This window comes from Cryptomeria japonica, chromosome 5, assembly GCF_030272615.1.
Source record: "Cryptomeria japonica chromosome 5, Sugi_1.0, whole genome shotgun sequence".
Lineage (NCBI taxonomy): Eukaryota > Viridiplantae > Streptophyta > Pinopsida > Cupressales > Cupressaceae > Cryptomeria > Cryptomeria japonica.
This window is the reverse complement of record NC_081409.1, coordinates 632,643,574-632,661,761: the sequence shown is the minus strand read 5'-3', so window position 1 is coordinate 632,661,761 and position 18,188 is coordinate 632,643,574. Positions and strand designations below refer to the sequence as shown.

The 18,188-nt window shown below is 36.1% G+C and overlaps 1 protein-coding gene across 3 annotated transcripts in view; it reads left to right on the top strand.

Moving 5' to 3' along the window:
* Positions 1–16,558: 16,558 nt before the first annotated feature.
* Positions 16,559–18,188, top strand: part of LOC131028060 (prefoldin subunit 2) — a 28,418-nt gene continuing 26,788 nt past the window's right edge. For 2 of the 3 annotated variants that reach the window (XM_057958254.2, XM_057958253.2), the window contains exon 1: positions 16,559–16,779. The gene's annotated coding sequence lies outside the window, so the exon portion shown is untranslated. The remainder of the gene's footprint in view (positions 16,780–18,188) is intronic. The other variant, XM_057958252.2, reaches the window with a different exon arrangement.

The following is an 18,188-nucleotide window of genomic DNA, read 5'->3' as shown; positions in this document are numbered from 1 at the left end:
GTTAGAAGATATACCTCAGATCTATAATGGCTGATAGAAGGATTGATGATGCAATTATTTTTTAATTTAATCACAAGTATTTAATGTAATGGCATGACAAACACATGAACATGAAAACACTAATCACACAAACATACTTGCATGAAGATTGATGTAATTTTTCTCCATAATTCTCTAAGGAAAAAATGTTGCCTTGAATCTCTAAAAATGCTTGATGATGAATGCTTGATGGATGCATGAATGATAGGGTATATGGGTGATTTCTTCTAGGTCTAAAATGAATTGATATGATGTCTTTATATAGGGTTCCCTAGGTAAGTTACCGATTAGGCCGATCTCCAATGGTCAAGTGTAGCCATAGGGGCCAAAATCTATCGGGGAGGGAGAGAGCCTAACCCATTTCAAATTGGGTCCTATTTAAAGGGAACTGGGGCGTTTTGGGGTGCCCTAGTCCAAGACCATGTGGAGCTCCATGCCTTGGTCCTCCAAAAATAAGACTAGCTAATCAGAAAATAGGTGAGGACAACCTCCAAGATGAGGTCCACCCAACAGTTTCAATAGGTAACATCAAGGTTGGAGTAAATAGGACCAAAATAGACCTAGGGGGAATGGAAATAAGACATACTAAAGTAGGAGCACAAAGCCTCCACTTTAACGAGAGTATGAGCCTATGAAAATAATTGCGATAAAGTGGAAAGATGAAAGAGAGGGGCAACTAGGAGCGAGATGACAAGGAGATAAGACATTGCTAATTTCAAAGAACTAAGCCCCCAATCTTAGGAGCTTAACTCATGCAATCACATGCAAGGACACACAAAATAAGACAAAGATTAAAAGCCAAACATATACAAACAAATGACAAAATACACAGAACACAAGGGGTTTAGTACTAAAGACAAGAGGACTTCAAGTCAACTAGTTGAAGAGATCTTGATAGTCAAATTGTCTCAACCACTAATATCATTCTTGGAATACTATCACAAGAACAAGTGGTCACATAAAAAGAGAAAAAGCATACATCAAGCAATGAAACATGATCCACAAATAGCTAAGTTATGAGATCATGGGGAAGAGAAAGGAGAGAACATGGATACCACATGATAGTAAGCTACATTATGTTAGGTGATCCGTGATAAGAAGAGCAAGAGAGGTCATGGAATCAACAAACCAGCAAGTTGTGTTATGCTAGGTGACCCACCATAACATGAATACTCATGGGACAACAAGTTGTGTTATGTTGTGTGATTAATGTAAAGAAGAAGAGTCAGAATAGTCTATCAAGTTGTGTTATACTAGTTCCACTCTTTGAAAAGGAAAGAGCTGAACTATCTATCAAGTTGTGTTATGCTAGTCAACTCACCATGTTGAATATGTCACTATCTAGTTTCAGGAGTTAAGAATCTCATCTAAGACTTTGGGTTTGGTTTCAAGAATGCAACGACCTCTATAAGACTTGCAATAAAAAAAATATGTCTAGCTTTGGGAACATCTTGTATAAGAATTTGGCCTGATTTCAAGAATGTATACCTTGTATATGACATACAACAAAATAAAATAAAAACAAATATGCCTAGTTTCAGGAACATCTCGTACAAGAACTGGGTTTGGTTTCAAGAATGTATACCTCGTATAACAAATATAAAAAGGTTGTGTCTAGTTTTGGGAATGAAGCATATCTTATAAAACTTTAGGTCTAGTTTCAAGAATGTAAACTTCATATAAGACATGCAAAATAAAAAAATATAGTATATATAGGGCATTATGTATGCTTCCCACTTAATATGTTAACATAAAGTTATGTTGATGTCTTAAGGAATCTAGAAACAAGGATACACTCTTTCAACAGGAAGGAGATATCTTTTTGGCAACAATGTACATAAATATAAGCTAAAGAAATAGGACTCTTAGAAGAAAGGAAAAGATAGGTGTAAAAGAGATATCTTGCAACAAGTGTAAAGGGAATCCTTTGGAGGAGAAGGAGGAATAGATCTTTTCTCAAAAGACATCTACCTCCAAGAGGAGACTTTGAAAAAAAATAACATCATTGACCAAAAGAAAGGAAAGGGAACAAGAATTCGTACCTTCTTCCAATTACTAGGTAAGGGGATTCTTGATGAAGGAAAACACACTTTTGACCCAAAGTGAGGGTTCTTTTTATAATAGATATACATTGCCAAGTGAAGAAGAGGTTGTACACAAGGATACACACCACTTGCATAAGAGAGAATCCTTGACATCATATCATAAGCAAATTCCACTCATCAAAAGAAAAATGGATCCTTAGAAAGGATAGGAGAAATCAATGTGTCCAAAGCATAGGGACAAAGAGAAGGACTGTGCAACCTCCAAAGAGAGATTATACATAAAAGATGTAGCAATGCAGGAAAGGAACACACATGTACGCACACAAAGGAATATTCAATGCGAGAAAAGACATCAAGATATGCAAAAAAAACTCAAAAGAAGGGGCAATCTTTGAAAGGAGAGAGGAATTGAATATACTATCCTTGCCCTCCAAGCAAAGAGACAAGGAATAATTATGTTTCTAGGCCCAAGTATGATTGAAAATGAAGGTGCATCACCACACGTGACAAATATCCCCCAATAAGGTTAAACTATTGGTGCCATAGGGTGAGGAGCAACATAATAAGGTGATTGGAGTGCTAAGGCACTACCTCTTCAACAAGAAAAACTGCAAGAGCAATTGTAAGAGCTATGTGAGCTCGGTCATATTGGTGTCGAACAAGTTCTTTAAAAGATTTACAATTTCCAAGAGAATGAGAATGACAACGATGAAAAAGACAATAATAATCCCCTTCTTTATTATTATTGTTATATCTTATGAAAGGAAAAACAAAATTCTTATCATATGTCAATCTCCAAAAGATTCATGTAGCTAATTTTTCTTAATTGTCAATAGGAGTAGGTCTTGTCTCTTGAGATGTAGGATAAGGTGTACAAGTAGAAGGAGAAGGATTGTTTTCTATTATTTTGAGAGTTTCATTATCAGTAAGTCCTTGTATTCAATTTTGAAAATCAAGACATTCATTTGCATGATGATCATTAGTTTGATGATATGTGCATAAAGGATTATTTGACGAAGAAGCATCTTTAAAGGGACGATAAAGTTTATGTTTTGTAAGATACTTATTAAACCTTTAAACCTTAAGGAGATCATCCATAGGTGAATGATGAGGATGACCTATACCTTCTATTATAGCTTATGAAGGAGAGTTTATAGGGACTCTAATTTCTTGTTCATATTTTCCAAGTCCTTGTCCACTATAACCTTGTTTTGAGATTATATTATGACTACTCTTATAAGAATATTTCAATTGTGAAGAAGAAGGACCATTATCATCAATTTGTTTGAAAATTGTAGTGTAAGGGCACATAGAGGAATCAAAGGGATAAATAGATGAGGAAGGGGTAGCCTTTTTAAGGAGATTGTTCTTTCTATCATAATTCATGTCCTTTTGATAGGTGGGGAAGGAGGGTACTTATCATCTAAAGATTCATCTTTTCTTAATGTTATGTGAGGAGATAAGTCATAAATAAAATGCATAACATCATCTTGTCTACAAATATTTTGATGGTTGAGATAATCTCTAGGAGAATAAGGGCGATCTAAAGAGATTGATACACCAACATTTTGATCTTGCACCCCTTGCACTAGAGTATTGACACACCAACATGACATCATGTCTCTTCAAAAGAGATTGATACACCAACATGACATGTTGAATAATATCATGGTGTATCAAAATGTCATGTTTCTCTTCAATGCTTACTCTCCATTAGAGAGATCATTGATAGGAGTATTGACTCTTTCCTCATTTATATGAGATACCCTAGGAGAGGTACAAGTATTAGTTTTTTCAATGTCATCTCTAAGATTGCCATTATCTACAAAAGCTTTTACGTGATCTACATATGTAATAAATTTTACTATAAATATCATCATAAAACAACATACAAGATGGATAAAAGCCTTGAGAGATGATTTGCAAGTAGAGAATATATTTGAAATTCTAAAAATGCCATATACAAGAGTACTATGGATGAAAATAAGTAATGTAAAATGAAAGAAACTATTATCCAACACATGATTTTGATACATGTAACTAAGAAACGATGTACAATCATATGTGAAATAGAAAACCAGTTAGATTTAGTAAATTTCATTATGAGACACCCAAATTAGATTTGAAAACACAAGTGAAAAATTATGCAACCCACAAGTCAATTTTAGAATAATAAATTGGGGTTTTTTGTGAAATTAATAGCTAAATTTATATAATTTAATTGTAAATATGACTTATGAGTGCAAAATTTAGTGTTTAACTGCATACAAATCAGATCTGAGACCACAAATAAAAAATGAGCATGAAAGAAGTCGGGTTCACCAACATGTATTGGTGGTAAAAAATTTATTCACCAATTAGGATAGTAAGACTAGTAATTTTACTTGGGGGGCCAATACATTGAAAGAGGGGTAAATCCAATAGATCTAGCCATAATCCAAATAGGAAAAGGGCTAAAATTTTGATTAGATTCATTGGTTTTTAGTTTGCCCCCTCTTTCTAGTTGAAGATTGGATGTAAATCGTGAAACTAGGACAAAACAAGGGATAATTGAAAAGAGATAGCAAAAATAGACTACAACATATGTTCTATGGAGCCACAAATTAAAATTTGGGCAAAGAAGAGATTTGAAACCTATTCCCAAAAGTTCAAGCTGATTTTTGGGGACCGGGTAGTATAGATTCACTTTGGTCTTCCGACTTTCGCCTCGTTGAAAGTTGGGCTTGTTCATTGCCATCAAATCTATTGGAATCTCTAAGTACAACTCCTGAGCCTAATCCTTGCACACAAAAAGAGAGAAGAAAGGTTGTGGATATGGGTTTGCCTTAGGTCAAACCATGGTTTAGGAATTCACCTTGAATTGAATAATGTAAATACCAAAGTAAATGTTAGGAGATATACCTCATATCAGCAATAGCTAATAGAATGATTGATGATGCAATGCTATTTGAATGAATTCACAAGTTTTGAATGTAATAGCATGGCAAACACATGAAAATGAAAACCCCAATCACATGCACATGCTTATAAGAAGATTGATGTAATTTTTCTCCATAATGCTTGAAGGATAAAATGTTGCCTTGAATCTCTAAAAAATCTTGATGATGAATTCTTGACAGATGTACAAATGATAACATATATGAGCGATTGCTTCTAGGTCTAAAACGAATTGATGGGATGTCTTTATATAGTGTTCCTGAGGTAAATTACTGATTAAGGCTAACCTCCAATAGTCTAGTGTAGCTATAGGGATTAAAATCCATCAAGGAGAGAGAGAGTTTGCCTCGTTTCAAATTGTGTCTTGTTTAAGGGGGACCAAGGCATTTTAGGGTGCTTTGGTCCAGGACCAAGGCAATCCATGCCCTGGTATTCCAAAAATAAGACCAACCAATCAGGAAATAGGAGAGGATAGCCTCCTAGATGGGGCCCACCCAGTAGTGTCAACATGTGAAATCAGGGTTGGAGTAAAGAGGACCAAAATGAACCTAGGGAGAATGAAAATAGGACATGCTAAAGTAGGAGCACAAAGATGAGGTATAAATTGTACTAGTTACAATTTACAACGCTACACAATCATACTTAGGTAGCAACATAATAACATTAATATTCTTGTCTCCTTGCTTGTGGGGAAGTGATAATATATTTAATTCCTTCTCTCCTTTTTGAAGATTGCCTCTTCTTTTGAGTTGTACTTTTCATAGCTTGATGTATTTTTTTGCATTGAAAGGTTCTTCATGCAAGTACATGTGTGTTCCTTGGTTAGGACCTATTCATTGCTTGAAATGGTACATCTTTTTTTGGAGATCATGTAATCCTTATCTTTGTTCCCTATTCTTGGGAGACATTGATTTCTCCTATCCTTTCTAAGGATCCACTTTTTCTTTGTTGTGCAGTGTTTTCTTGTGATGCGATGCTATTCTTTGTGCAAAGTTGTTTGTTTTCTCAAGGATTCTCTCTTATGCAAGAGGTGTGTATCCTTGTGTACAACCTCTTCTTCACTTGGCAATTTATATTTATTATAAATAAACCCCTTACTTTGGATAAAAAGTCTGTTATCTTTCATCAAGAATATCTTTTTCCTAGCAATAGGAGGAAGGTATGAATTCTTGTTCTCCTTCCTTTCTTTTGGTCAATGATGTTATTTTTGTTCAAAGGCTCCTATTGGGAATAGATGTAATTTGAGTAAAGATCTCTTCCTCCTCCTCCAAAGGATTCCCTTTACACTTGTTGCAATATACCTCTCTTACAACTATCTTTTCCTGGCTTCTGAGATTCCTATCACTTTAGCTTGGATTTATCTACATTGTTGCCTAAATGATATTTCCTTGGTGTTGAAGGTGTGTATTCTTGTTTCTAACTTACTTTAGACATAAATATACCTTTATGTTGACACTTAAGTGGGGGACATACATAACACCCTCTTTGTACTATATTTTTTATTTTGCATGTCTTATATAGGGTATACATTCTTGAAACCAAACCTAACTCTTATACGAGATGATCCCAACACTAGACATGTTTTTTTTTTATTTGCATGTCTTATATAGTTTGTTGCATGCTTGAAACCAGACCCAGTTCTTAGATGAGATGCTTAACTCTTGAAACTGGACAACAACATATGCAACAGAGTGAGCTGACTAGCATAACATAGATTGCTAGACCGTTTAACTCTTCCTTTTTCAAAGAATGGAACTAGTATAATACAACTTGCTAGACTATCCCAATTCTCCTTCTTTACACAAATCACAAAACATAACGCAACTTGTTGTCTTGCAAGTATTCATGTTCTTGTGGGTCACCTAGCATAACATACCTTGCTATCCTATCGATTCCACAACCTCTCTTGCTCTTCTTCTCATGGATCACCTAGCAATGGATTGCCTAGCATAAAACAATTTGCTAGCATGTGGTGTCCATGTCCTCTCTTTTCTCCTCCCCATGAGCTCATATCTTTTCTATTTGTGGATCATGGTTCATCACTTGATGCATGCTCTTGCTCTTTTCATGTGACCACTTTTGTTCTTATGATAGCATTCCAAGAATGAGATTAGCGGTCGAGACATTTTGATTACCAAGGTCTCTTCAACTAGTTGACTTGGAGCTTTTTTGTTTTTAGTATTAATCCCTTTGCATTGTGTTTCTTTTGTCTCTGTTTGGATTTTTGTCTTTGTCTTGTTTTGGGTATCCTTGCATGTGATTGCATGAGTTAAGTGTTGGCATATGATGAAGCGGTGGCAATGTATGTTGTCATTGAAGTCAATAAGTGCTCAAGCAGGTGAACCGATATGCATCAGTGTGAAGATTGGAAGTGGTTATGGTCAACCGGGATAGAGTGGGCCGGTGTCAGGGTTCACTAAGTATGACTACCAGTTGGTAGTCTCAGTTCAACTCTAAGGTTTCCGGTTTGGCTTGTGCGGTGCAACCGATGATGTTTTGTGATGAGTTAGTTAAGAACATGGATAAGGATCAGAAATGCCACGTCAACTATGTGCACGTGAAGGATTTTATCAAGGATCTTATGCGTGAAGATCAAATGCATTGAATGTCTACCTTAGGAATGTGCGTTTTTATTAGAAGGATGAGAAAAGTGCGTGATGGGTTACTGTTTTCCAGATGCAATGAAGATTGGATGATGCAGAAATGACTTGAGATCTGTTTAATGTATTTGACGATCAGGATTGGACCACTTGTAATTGTAAACCTAAAATGTTTAGGGTTTAGGGTTTATGCTACCGACCTAATTATTGTCTATAAGGTTGATGAGTTTTGTTATTGTAGTGTTGGCAAAAGTTGTGTTTGTGTCCACATGTTGAGATACTTGCCAAACCAGGGTGTGGAATCTGCAGAGTGTGATTGTAGAGGAGAGGAACTGAAAAGGATCTGCCTTAGCAAGTAGTGTTGTTATCAGATCGGAGCTTTACCTGTTGACTTCTAATCATCTCAACAGAAGGAAAATCCCTTGACCAGGTAGCTTTAATAGGCTTGCTGCAAATCCTCTAACCAGGTGACTCAAGTTCATTGAGTTCTTTAAATCCTCTAGCGAGGTAACCTTTAACAGGGTTTCAACCTTTAACAAGGTTTATAGCCATCCCTTAACCAAGTGATCCCTAACAGGATCGGTTCTTAACATAACCTTATTGTAAAGTCTTTAACCAGACTAGGCTCCTAACAAAGCGGACTTCAAAAGAGTTCAAAACAATCTTGTGGGTATTCATCCCCACTGTGGTTTTTCCCATTTGGGTTTCCACGTGAAAAATTTGTGTGTTATGGGTTGTGGGTTTTCATATGATGATTGAGTAGTTTTTGATTAAGCTGAATATGCATACAGTGCTAAATGATTGTGGTATTATTGATACAGCTCATGCATGACTAAACTGGTAAAGTAGCTATCAAGATCTAAGATTTGTTGACTATTGTTTGAAGTACTTTTGGTTAACTGGTTTAGTTGTCTGAAACATTTATGTTTAACCGACATTGCTATGGTTAAGTACAATGGTATAGACAACCGGTTATCTATGTTTAGAGAGTGTCAAAATATTGAAGCAAGTTTTTGTGTGTACTGATTCACCCCCCACCCCCCCCACCTCTCAGTACTGGTTAGGGTATTAGTTGTTCATCATTATTCAACATTAAGATCCAAAGATTAGGGGCTTGGTTCTGTTGGAGTAATAAGGTTCTTTACTTAATTAACAAAATCATATTGATTTGTTGATTAAGTCACCTTTTACATTATTTTTCACTTAAGTTAAATTTAGGAAGCTAAACTTAGGCCCATTAATAATTAATTCATTATTATTTATTAATTGCTTTTAGGGTTTATGTTTTTAGGTTTTGATCTCCTTTTACAAGGATTGATCCCTTTGTAATCCTTAACATCTGATTATTATTATTGCATATTTTTGCTCTAGGGTTTCAAAGAAACTTTTGTGTTTTGTGGGGATCTTCCATTATTGATATAGGTTATTTGCATACAGGTGTTCACTGGGTTCTGTGAGGTTGTATTTCACAACTTTAACATGGTATCAGAGCTTTATACCTAAGGCTTTCCTGTTTGTTTGATTGGGAGATTCTACCTATAGCAGGTCTTCTATACAATTTGGGTTGGTTTGGACCTCACCATTAAATCTAGCATGTGCAAAATAGTCAAGATTGACCTCTCGTTTGTCAATTTTTTATTCATGGGGCCAGATCTATGAGGGTTTGAAGATCCATTTTATTTTTTTTGGATCTAGGGGGCACCTGATTTTTTGGAGCAATTTGGACAAAAAAAGACTCCACGGTTGGATTCAAGAGGTTGATTCCATGAATTTTGATATATAATTCGACCAATTTGGGCATCGTTGACCTCTGAGGCAATTTTTTTTTGCCTATAAGACTGTACCGCCACCTAGACGCACTTAGAAAAAAAATGGTATTTTTTAAAAAGTTTTTCTTTCTATTTTTTTTTCTAGAAACTTTTTAAAAAAAATTATTACAAAAAAAATCAAATTCAAAAACTTTTTTAAAACTTTTTTTTTCAAACAAAAAAATCAAAGGGGGTCGTACCCCCTGCTACAGTCCATACGGACTGCAGCCGTACAACCTACAGCAGGCCCGACGTTTTTTGTTGGGCCTCCCCACCCACCGTAGCCACTGCAGCTAGCTGGTGGCACCTTCCAGTAGGCTGTTGGGTTTTAATAGCCCTCACAGGTATTTCCCATTCATTGCTATTAATTTATTGGCTCCGTCGTTGCCAGGCCCACACCGCCACCGTGCTGCCACTTTTCCGGTGGCCAATTTTTTTTTCCAGTGACTCTCTTCTGGGAGGGATCTTTTTTTGGTAAGCAAGTAATATTCTTTGAATATTTCACTAACGTCAATAGTATGGATTGCTGTGCATGGCCCCTATGACCCTCTTTGTGCCCTAAAAGAGGGTTTTTTCTTCTTTTGGCTATAACTTGGGCATGCAATATCGTTTTTTGGCAAACGAGATATCATCGGAAAGTTGGTTTCGTCTACTTTTCAGATATGTGGGTTTCATCACCTATTTTTGTTGTTGGTGCATTTTATAGCCATTTGAAGTCAGAGGTGTTGTTTTTTAGTCCCAAGCTCATAACTTTTCACCAGTTTCTTCGTTTTTCACAATTCTAGCGGCATTGGGATGGTGTTTCAAAGCTCTTCACAACCATCCACACAGTTTTTCTAGATTTTACTCTAAGTATATTTTATTCCATTTTTTGTGTTTTCACACTCTGGTGAATTACTTGGACATATGAGCTTGTGGAAACTTCTTGTTTGCATAGGATGACTCTTTTTTGGTTGTTCTTCATGTATTTCCAGTCTTGTGTCTTTTTTTGACATTTTGAGATTTCATTGTAAGCACTTATTATTTTGTAAATGCATTGAGATAAAGTGCCTCTGTATTGCGCATGTATTATGGGATCTTGCACACCATTTTTGTGCCTTATTGTACTCGCACTATGATATAAAGTGCCATGGGGGTTTGATGTTTGCCTTTGTTTTTCCTTCATACCTTTCTCATGCGTGTGTGCCTTGGTTTGCACACCCTTTGTATTTACTTGTGCTTTCATGTTTGCATGTTCAGATGTTCTTAGTTATTCTTCACGCACTACATTATGGCATTTAGATTCAGTGTACTTGTCATACCTCTCCCTTGTCAACATTATGGGGGGGTTTCTACTGTTGGTGCTAATGCTTCCTTGGTTTCACGTTGAAATGAGCCATGTATTCAATATTTGTTCCTATGTATGAGGTGGATGTAGCAGCTGGTTACCCATGCATTTTGGTGAGATGGAGCACTTACCATATGGACACTCTTGCATTCCTATTTTCGGAGGCGACCTTCCATTTTTCACTTGATCAGTTCTTTCAGACTATTGGTACTTGTGCCATCTGTATCTTCGGGTTCTAGATGTTTTGCCTATGTTTTCCATCTAATTCAGATTTGATTAGTGTCATTGAGGGCACTCATACAGATTCATGTCTTCTAGATCCTAATCATCTTTTGTTTCAGAGGAGGTTCTTATTTCAGCATCATAACAGTCATTCTACGATAGTGTTTGCAACTTCTTCATGCTTCAGTGATTCTTTATGCTCGTCTTTTGTTCCTATCTTTTGGAACATTCTTGTTTAGAGGCTTCTTAGTTTGACTTGTGTTACTCTTCTTGGAGAGGAGTTTTGTTCCCACGGGGTTTTCTCCTTTTCTCCACTTTACAGAGATTTCATTTTACTTGGGTACCTCATTAGGCTTTGTTGTTGGGACCCATTTTTTTGCTTTCATGCATCTAGTCCTTAGTTTTTTAAGCTTCTCCCTAACTTCATCTTAAGGTGGGGTGTTGGAGTAATAAGGTTATTTACTTAATTAATTAAATCATGTTGATTTATTAATCAAGTCACCTTTTACTTTATTTTTCACTTAAGCTAAATTTAGGAAGCTAAACTTAGGTCCATTAATAATTAATTGCTTTTAGCGTTTATTTTTTTAGGTTTTGATCTCCTTTTATAAGAATTGATCCCTTTGTAATCCTTAACATCTGATTATTATTATTGCATATTTTTTCTCTAGGGTTTCAAAGAAACTTTTGTGTTTTGTGTGAATCTTCCATTGTTGTGGCAGGTTATTTGCATACAGGTGTTCACTGGGTTTTGAGAGGTTGTATTTCATAACTTTAACAAGTTTCTCATAATTAGTGATGTCTTATCTCCCTGTGATCTTGGTCCTAGTTGCTCTCTCTCTCTCTCTCTCTCTCTCTCTCTCTCTCTCTCTCTCTCTCTCTCTCTCTCTCTCTCTCTCTCTCTCTCTCTCTCCTTTTTACTTTGTTGCAACTTTTTTAATAGGTTTATAATCCCGTTAAAGTGGGGGCTAAATTGAAAGATGTCAAGTGTTGGTTGGAACAATGTGATTATATTTTTTTGAGTTTGATTTCTTTGACCAACAGTAGGAATTTTGGTTTTTAAAAGCGTTTTTTGTGGTTTGATGCTTTTTTTGAGTTTTTTTTTTAATTTAAGCTTTGGGAATTGACAATGCAAAATGAATAACAATGATAACACATAAAATACTTGTCTAGAAACTAATCTCAAATTTTTTATTTTTATTTATCAACAATAAACAGAGAATGTCAATGATTTTCTTCAACAATCCAAGCTAACGCCTACCAGGAGTCCAACATTGGGAATATAAGGTGACTTATTGGCCTGAACAGGTGAAATGACTGAATGAAGTACCTCCAGTTGCAACCAATGATTCCCAAGATCTTTATTCATTTACTGGATAATTATAAAAAACAATTTAGTGAAGAAATCCCTATTCCAATGCACTTCCTGAATTTCCCCCAAGAGAAACTCCATTTTGGTGTGTCTTCTACCCACTGATTTGCTCCTGTAGCTCCAGTATGAATTGTTTTCACCAAAAACTATGGGGAATCTTCTTATTTGTTGCTAAGAATAAAATTTGTACCTAAGAACCAAGTTAAAACCCTTGTATTTACTTTCTTGAAGCTCCAGGCTGCTCCAAGTGGCACGATTTAGCTAGGGTATGAATGGCTGACCCCAAATTGCTACCAAACTTTGAAATAATCTCCAAATTCTTGTTCATATCTGAAAATCAGATTGAATTAATGTTGTTGCTTTCAAAATATCTCTGATTATGACCCTTATTGGCCAAATAAATGCTTTCCAAGCACTCAAAATTGACTGAAAGTGAGAGGGGTTTCGTCCTTTCACCAAGAAATGGAGGGTTTTCGTCTCCAATTTCACTCCAAAACCCTACAATATACGTTGCAGACCTACTGATGAAGAAAAGCTGCCAAAAGAATGAATAATAATAATGCCAAAATGAGCTTCCAAAATGTCTTTTTAGCATGCCTCAAACTCTAATTCGAATTTGGGGTTAGGGTTGTACTTTTGGCATCAGAAAACATGTTAAAATGTTTCTTTTTATTAAAAAATAACTTCCCTTAAGTGGTTTGACCCATTGATGATCTAATTCCTCATTAAAAGTGGCCATATTATTAAGTTATAACTTCTAAGAAAATGTCCATGGATGAACTCTGAGTGTTTCTGGCTAACTGGTAGTGATCCTCCTAAAAAGTAGGAATTTTCCTAGAAAGTAGGAAACTATCTCCAAACATCTGGGAATTCTTAAAAGCAATCTTGCTCTACTCTATGGCCCTCCAGGTGGTCAACCAGTCAACTGGTAGTTCTCCCTAAAAATAGGACCCCTCCCTAAAATTTAGGAGATGGTCTCAAATGATCCAGAATGATTCCTAGACACCTCAAAACCAACTCTCAGTCATTCCCTAAAAAATAGGGATCCCTCCTAAAAACTAGGAACTGTCATCTGAATGTCTAAATCAGCTCACAAAGTCCCCTACAAGGCTCGATGACTCTTGAATGGTTTCCCTCTTCACTCAACTGGCCTATAGGAACTAGATGATAGGCCAATCCTTGCTCAACTACCTGTCACCTAGGAAGGGAACATTACATAAATGTAGCATCGTAAATTATAATTGATACAATTTACACCTCATGTTTGTGCTCTTACTTTAGCGTATCCCATTTTCATTCCCCCTAGGTTTATTTTAGTTCCTTTTACTCCAACCTTGATGTCACATGTTGACACTGCTAAGTAGGCCCCATCCCGAGGTTACCTTTGTTACAAGCTAGGGTTGTCGTCGCACCAAAAGATCGACTTGTCAATGCCCGATACAACCACTAGACTTATAGAATCCACAGGAGGCTATTAAACCATGTCGCGAATCCCCGCGAAGGACGCTGGCCCATTGCCAACAATCCCCCTCCCAACATCACTCGCCTCGGCTTGCGTGATTCGAACCTATGACCAAGCTTTGATACCACTTGTTACAAGATAGGGTTGTCATTGCACAAAAAGATCGACCTGTCAATGCTTGATACAACCACTAGACTTATAGAATCCATAGGAGGCTGTTAAACCATGTTGCGAATCCCCGCGAGGGACACTGGCCCACTGCCAACAACCTTCTCCCATTTACCCTTTTGTTGGTCTTTTGGAGGACTAGGGCACCCCAAAATGCCTTGGTCCCTCTTAAAGAGGACCCAATTTGAATATGGGTAGGCACTCCCCCTTTCCAATGGATTTTGGTCCCCGTGGCTACACTTGATCATTGGAGGTGGGCCTAATCGGTAATTTACCTAGTGAACCCTATATAAAGATATCCTATCAATTTATTTTAGTTCTAAGACTCCATTCATTACATACCCTAATATTCTTGCATCCATCAAGCATTCTCAAGCATTCAAGGCAACATTTCATCCTTCAAGCATTATGGAGCAAAGTTACATCAATCTTCATGCAAGCATGTGAGTTTAATTAGATCTTTCATGTGTCATATATTTGTCATGCCATTACATTCAACATTTGTGATTACATTCAAATAGCATTGCATCATCAATATCTCTATCAACCATTGAAGATTTGAGGTATATCTCCTATCAAAGTTAATTCCTAAATTGAGGTTTGACTTAAAGCAAACCCCTATCCACAACCTTTTCCACCCTTTTCCTCTCTTTTTATGTGTAGGGAACTGGATCAAGAGCTATACTCAAGAATTCCGACAGAGTTGATGGCGACAAGGAAGTTTATCTTTTGACGAAGGGAATATTGGAGGACTAGGGCAAATCTCTACTACCTAGTCTTGAAAAATCAGCTCAAACTTTTGGGAACAGGTTCTGAATCTCTTCTTTTGCCCAAATTCTAGTTGGTGACTTTGTTGGATATTTGTAGCATTATGTTTTCATCAATTTATTTCAATTACCCATTGTTTTACGCTAATTTCACAACTTATATCTAAACTTTCAACTAAAGGAGGGTGGCAAACAAAACTAGTGAATCTAATCAGAATTTCAACCATTTTCCTATTTGGATAGTGGCTAGATCTATTGGATTCAACCCTCTTTTAATGTAGTGGCCCCTAAGGTAAAATTAGTGGTCTTACTATCCTAATTGGTGATTACAAAGGAAATTAACCGATTAGGCTGACCCCCAATGATCAAATTGAGACATCATGATCCAAAACCAATGGGTTGGAAACATGCATTGACCCATTCAAATTTGGGCCTAGTTTGGGAGGAGAGATGCACTCTAGGCACCATTGTCCAGGACAATGATGCCCTAGGTGCCATTGTCCATCGAAAACTAGGTGAATAGGTTGGAGATAGTGTGCACATAACCCAAGATAAAAGTTTGAACAACCATATGAAACATATGACATATTTTGAGGTAAATGACCAAAAATAGGCTTTGATGAGAGCAAAAGTGAGTCACATGAAGGCATGAGCACAAGAAGTGGTGTAAATTGCACAAGGTTACAATCTATGAAGCTATAAAAATTTGTCAACCAAAATATATTATTTGATCTTGAAACGACTATTAGTTGGCTTGCAACCACCATTGCATAATAATTTGTTGTTATCCCCCCCCCCTTTTGGTGCCAAAAAATTACACTTATAAAGATTAAAATAATTATTCTATTGATGATAAATTGCTTATTGGTTTATGGGTGGTTTTGATGTTACCAAGATCAAATAGGGTGGTGCTAACAATATTTTTCATCATTGTTGAGGAGAACCACTACTTGTGGTATAGTGGTGAAAATGCCAGAGTAGGGATCGTACTATAGAGCAATTGTAACAAATAGCGATGGTTGTAGATTTGTGATGGTGGTATGGTTTTAAATTGCTAATCGATCACTATTAGGAATTACCTTTGGTCGGGGAATAGATTCCTATTGATATATTTATTGATAAATATTGGAATTTTATTTATGAGTATAAGGTACCCTATGATACCTATCACAATACCTTGCAACCTACAAATAATTAAAATGACTACAAAATAAAAAACCTTGAGTTAAAGCAACAACCTAGCTAATAAAGTAATACACAATTTTTTTCCTTGATGCCTACAAACACTAGGTAGAGTATTATTTAAGGGTGCAATTACATAGATAATATTCTTTTTAATCCCATCCATATGATCAAGGAGGGCATGACTTTTTTTGATCTCTTGAGACAAAAGTGTCTGATTTCGATGAAAAGATAGTTGGTTCTTAGGTTTTTGAACTTTCTAGAAATACTTGTAGGTTCATATTCTTTATAAAAAATATAAACATACGACATTCATTTTCGACAAATCAAAATTGATCATTGAAAACACATTTAAAAAATAAATTAATTATTAAATTTTTAAAAAACACCCTCATTGGTCTTAGATTCGACTCTACTCTCAGTTTAAAGAGGTGAGACGGCTCGTGGATGGAAGATCTCACCTATGAAAGGATTAGTCTCGCCCTAACTCGCATAGGTACCCAAAATACAAGTTTTTTTTTAACAAACAAAACAATGAAATATAATTCAATTAGAAAAAAATTAATAAAAATACAGCAAGTACAAACTTTTCACCCTTACAAAATATTTAAGATCAAATTTAGCATTTAAATGTTTTTTAAGAGATCCCGAAATGACAACACTCACCTAACCCATCAAACCAGTCAAAAATCTCAACCCTTGCACAGCCCAGAACTCTTCATATGCCCTTACCATATAGTCAGTGATGTAGTTTAATGCATTTTGTTTCTATTCCTTCAGTACTTATTACAAGCAGGTGCGGTCAGTGTATACTCTTTTGCTTGGCATTTCAGTGAGGTTTTAGTTACAGGTACTTATTTACTCCCAAATCCATATAAAAAAACATATGTATCTTTGACAATTTTGTTGAATTTCTGGTCATGTTTACTGCTGGAAATTCGCAGCTGTCGAGCGGTAAATTAAAATAGTTTGATTATTGATAATAAACAAAGCGGCACGTAGTGGCAAGTAATTGCTTTGAATTTTTTGAAGTTTTTGATTGTGCATTTTGCATTTTATACCATGTCTACTGTTCAGTAGTCGTTCGAATCTGATTGAAGTAATTAACATGGAAAACCATGAGAGTTCACCTGAAGTTAACATGGAAAACCACGAGAGTTCACTGCAGTGCTAACGTTTCAGGACATTTCAGGCAGGCTTTTCTTTTGAAAGGAAAATACTTGTTTACATGATAAATAAAGATCAGTATCCCCTGAATTGGTTGGACCATAATTAGGGCATGACTAAAAAATCACTTCACAGACTGAATATGTTTCGCGAAGACAACAATTATCTTCTTTCAGCTCTGCTTTATGTTAGCTTAAATATAAATAAACCTTTTTTAAAGCCATTTCTCCAATACCATTCCTGAAAGAATAATTTTTGCGTAGAGGCTGTGGGTTTGGCAGCAATGATCAATTGCTGGGGACCAAGGAAAATGACAGAAGAGTGTTCTCCCGCTATCAGGAGTGAACGAGTTTCACCTGCTGTATAGCAAATAATAATGTCGCTGGCCTTGATTGCCAGTGAATCGACCGCACTGAAATGCAATCAAGATGTCTATTACAGCTGTCATAAATTATTGCTGGTCCGACAATTTATCAGTAAATGAGGACCTTACATTTCCCTATACAAAAATAACAAAGTATATAAATAAATAAATATTATAAAAATTGAAGATGAAAATAATAATCAATAACAAAGTAAAGAGAAGAAATATCAAGAAAAAAGTAGTAAATGAAATGAATTTAAAATTCAAAACAAGGACTTGCAAGCAGTTCAAGTCCTGCCAATGATGCATTGGTGTATTACAAGACAGGGAAGATGGCAAAATGGATGGCACAATTGAATTCTGATTTCCGGCAGATATCATTTAATGTTTTAACTTTTAACACAGTTTTTCCCAAATGAGCATTGACAATAACAATCACTCTTTGTTCATTTGGTTAATGAGAATGTTTACCTGTAAACCATTATGGGTACACCAGAACTCAGAAGCTCAGTGAGAATGGGTATAATGTTGATTCCTCTGTTGCTTTCATCACAGACCCAAGGCCTGCATACAATGCATGTTGAATTATGAATTGCCACCCTACCGTCCCATAGCAATAGGAGATTGCCACAGACTGTTAGTAAAACATATTTCTAGCAAGTGTTTCAGTAGGCTCATATGAACTATTTGATCCTATCTATCCAAAGCTAAATGGAGGTCAATTCCAC